The 4,374-nt window shown below is 37.0% G+C and overlaps 1 long non-coding RNA gene across 2 annotated transcripts; it reads left to right on the top strand.

Annotated features, from left to right (window-relative positions):
• The first annotated feature begins 2,047 nt into the window (after positions 1–2,047).
• LOC149022905 (uncharacterized) lies at positions 2,048–3,381 on the top strand. Of its 2 annotated transcripts, XR_016172042.1 has the most exons (3): positions 2,048–2,682; positions 2,923–2,997; positions 3,082–3,381. It is a non-coding gene; the product is annotated as an uncharacterized LOC149022905 (long non-coding RNA). The 2 variants fall into 2 exon arrangements; XR_016172041.1 differs by having other exon boundaries at positions 2,923–3,381.
• The last annotated feature ends 993 nt before the right edge of the window (positions 3,382–4,374 follow it).

Genomic DNA, 4,374 nt, shown 5'->3' with positions numbered 1-4,374 from the left:
TAATCATTAAAAGCCCAACATACCCTCTTAAAAAAAACAAAAAAACACAATTAAAAAAACCAAAAATTGTAGTACGTATTTAATTTTATCGACATACCTTTTTTTTTTTTAATTGCATTTTTAATTTTACTTGATAGTAGTAGGTGTGTTTTTTAATTGTTCGATAATTTTTTTTCTTAAAAAGGGTATGTTGGGCTTTTAATAATTCAAGATAATTTGAGTTTTAACTATTGTGTTTTGGTTTTTAATAATTTTTTAATTGAAGGTAATTTTTTATTTTAACTGCTATGGTGATTACGGTAATTTAGGGTTTAAAATAAAAAAATAATTTTAACCAAGGGTAGTTTGGGGTTTTAGAAAAATATTTAATGGTAACAGTTAAATTTAACCGAGAAAATTAAAAGAAGAGAGGTGTTTGATATATTTGCTAGGTAAGAGGGGAAGTAAGTGATATTATCCAACTAAGAGGGGATGTGAGTGTTATTTGTCCAGCTAAGGGGAGGTAAGTGATATTTACCCTCTATAGTCAACAAATATTCTTGTAACTCTCTCCACATATAAAAGATATACCCTAATATATCTTTAAATATTATCATTGTAACTGACTTGGGTGCTAATTAAACCACATGGTTGTCTCTTGAGAAGAGATACACGCATGGATGCAAGTTTGGCTCCGATGGTCCAAATTTGTATTTTGGCCCTAATTCTAAATAAGAACTAGGCTCAAAATCTTGTCTCTAAGGATAGATCAGGACTAGCTTAGCATGCCTTATCAGGGTCGAGGTCTAGCATTTGATTAGCATTGACCTAGTCCAGCCTAATGCAACCCTACATCTTTGTAGGGTCCTTTTGGCAATATCAAGGCAAGATTTAAAATTATATATAGTGTTTCATTCTTTTATGGTTAGGATTAGTATCGGGGTCAAAGATAACCTATTTGATAATCAACCCACTGAAAAATAATTTCTACAATTGCTTGTTTTGAAAAACAAAAAAAATCAGTTGAAAACCGATTAATAAAACTGCTTTGTTTTAGGTGATTTCTAAAATATAAAGTGAAATTTATGAAAATTTCTGCTTCGAGAAATATTTTTAAAGTAACAACAATTTGTTGTTGCGTCTCTTTCTTGAAACAAAGGTTGGGGGCTGATCGGGTTTAAGGGAAGGGGAGAGGTATTCATGGAACTTCGTATTATATTAACATAAAAACCTTACTAAATCCCTCTCATATTACTTTCACTGCTTCTTCATCCTTAATTAATGGCTAAGGATAGTGGCTAGAGTTTCAAATAGAGATAAAGAAAATTAATGAAGAACCGAATTATCTTTAGCCTTTAATACTTTTACAGATGTTTGATAAAGCTTGCTGAGATGAAGCAGATGAAAAAGAGGCTAAGGCTGCAAAAAGCAAATTTCAATGGACTAGGTTAACAGAGATAACAGTATACGAATAACCCTTCGCAAGGATAGTGGATAGGGTTTCTATGGCATACCTACTTCTTTTCGAAAGACAAATCAAATACGTACTTCTTCTCTATTATCTTGCACGTAACAAATTCTGTCCATGATGAAGCTGCACAGCCTTTCATATCCAAACCAGGATACCACACCATGCATGAATCTTTGGGTTAGCTGGGGCTGGGGCTGGGGCTGGGGCCACGTTTGTTAAAAGACCCATTAAATGGCTCCCACTTCCTGTGTCATACTGGCCAGTTCCGCCAGACACAATGATATTGCGTGCGAGAGAGCTCCTTTTTCCTGCGTCACATTGATGCTACAATGCCCCATGCACATTGGCATATTGCAGCTGGCAAATTTTGGAAGGAGCCTCAAAGTCCACACAATGAGCCCCACTTGGTTCCCATCTGAGAAAGACAAGTGTTAAATATGAATCCTCACAATCCTCTTTTCTTTTTGTTTTTACCCTGTATACCTTCACTAATGAGTACCCAAAACCAAAAGCAAGAGAAAGCAACTCATAGTGGGTTGGCGTGAACAAATTAAAACATGTCTCTTCTTTTGTTTCCTAGCTTCCATCTTTATTTCTCTCATCCTTCAATTCCCTGAAAAATCTGAACCCATTACTGCTCCACTCCATCATAAAGCTTCTGTAATCATTTCTGAAAGCCTTCTAGCTCTTCTATCCCTTCCTCTTTCATGTCCCAAACCCATCCAGCTCTAGAGCTATTCATGGCATGTTTGAAAATTGGACAGAGACGACATATAGGGAAGACATCAGAGAAGGTATAGAACAAGGAGGCTAGCTAGGGTGTTCAACAAAGTGTCTGCACTCCTGGCGGCGTCGGCGGAAAGTAAGTGCAGTGCACTTGTGTGTTCTTGTTATGCACCAGCAAGGCACCCGAAGAACAACGCTGAGGTTAACATCAGAAGTGACAGCAGCATTGATACCACCGAGAGTCTGTGTAGTGCAGAAATCACCAACCATGTTGATGTTGGTAATCAACGATTACCAGAAGGACAAGAGAAGAGACAATGTTTTACTGACAGTACTACTAGTAGTAGCAAAGATTCCCAAGAACCTGGCTTTGTGACTCCCCCTCTTAAGAGTAATCTCAAGAAGATTACAGCAGTAGAGCAGAATCAACTAAGAACTACAAGAAAGGTCAGTTGGCCTGATGCCCATGGACAAGATCTTGCTCAGGTTTTAGTGTATCAGTCAAGGTACCAAAGTATTTCTCTATTTGATCTTTCTTGAATATGTTTTAAGTGTATTATTTTTCCTAGCTAGGAGTGCTTGGTGCATTCACTTGTGGGAAAGAAAGAAAAGGATATTAAAACACAGAAAGTCATTGTTTCTATAGATTATTTAAACTAGGTTCTCGGAAGAGAAGTTCATCAATCAATTAACTCTGAATGGAACTGATTGTCGACCTATGTCCTCAACCTTTCAAGTCTTTTCAGTGTTTTGGAAGAAGGGGAGCTTGAAGGAGTGAAGAATTCTTGCATTTGTTCTATTCAGTGAAACCTTAAAAACAGGTACGATTATGAAGCCTCTCATTTCAGTGGAGTTAATCAACACATTGCATATAGATATTATCATTCTAGTGTTTGAAGTTTCAGTTCTAATTGTGAAGATTATGTATGGGCTGTTAAACGGAAGCTAGCTATCAAGGCAGATTGGTGAGCTTGGGCATGAGGAATCCAAACCATCTAACTCATGAAAGAGAGGTCACCTTTAATGCATATTGAGATCCAAGAATGTCATCTGTTCATGTAACCTACAGAGAGAGGTGTTTTGAATCAGAGAATCCTTTTCAAGATTTCGTACTTGTAGAATATTGTTTTATACTGTTGAGTCACTGTTTATTGGGCAAGGAAAACTGATATGGAAGGTGAATAAGATTCTGGATTTCTGGACAAGGAAGTTGCTAAATACTTTATTTTATTCCTCGAGTGTACATTGTAAAATTAGCTTTCTTGAATTTTAACAGTTACATTTGCTCTTAAGATTGTCACTCGGGGGGAAAAAATCAATGGTTGAGAGAGATTTCTACCAGCACATAAGGCCTTGGAGAAGGTGTGTGTTAGCTGTATACCAATTGCAGCCATGTGTGAGAGGAGGGGATGGAAGGATGGGCTGTCTGGGTGGAGAGGATCTGAATTCGTATTTGCAAGGGATGTATTTTAGGAAAGCATTACTCTTAAGATGCAAAACAGATTTCTTCTCATTTGAACGGCAAGCAAAGACACCTCGATAGAGAGGCATCAAGCCATTTCTTGGGACCTCCCTCTCATTTTTTCCACTCCCCTGAATTGTTGATGCATGCCCATTATTTGATATCCATTTCTTTCCCTTGCTTTTATGAATCAACTCCAAATTTTGTTTTTACCCTCTCCACCCTCTTATGCTTTTGATGTAACATCTTTTTATAGTTGTTTGATTTCTCTTAGTAAGTTCTGGGTCCCCTTCAGAAAAGCTCTTGGTGTAACATTATGATGGTAGTTTCATTTTCATTTGGGTCCACCTTCCAGCATCCACAATCCAACACAACAACAAATAGGCTCTTGATGTTGCATCTCCTTGATAATTATTTGGTTTCTCTTGCTCAAGGTTTCCCACCCCTCCTAACCAGTTTGGTTTCATTGCTTCCTCTTTGTTTCTTATTTTCATTCTCCATTCACTACAAAGACATTAAATGAAACAGACTGGGATCATCCATCATTTTAGTGATATAACTCATCTATATGTTAGACTTCTCAAATCATATGCTTTTCCTGAATATCTCTCAGTTCCTAACTAGAAGTAATGCATTCACTGTATGAGTGTTTGTTGAGGGATGGAGGCAAGGGAGCTCAGAGATATTCAGTAAAAGCATTTCTCCTAATTAGGAACATATAAATAGCTTGGGTTTG

Source organism: Hakea prostrata, chromosome 3, assembly GCF_041222555.1.
Source record: "Hakea prostrata isolate BN-2017 chromosome 3, UWA_Hpros_2, whole genome shotgun sequence".
NCBI classification, from domain to species: domain Eukaryota; kingdom Viridiplantae; phylum Streptophyta; class Magnoliopsida; order Proteales; family Proteaceae; genus Hakea; species Hakea prostrata.
Note: the sequence above shows the minus strand (reverse complement) of the source record. Positions and strands in the feature narration are given on the sequence as shown.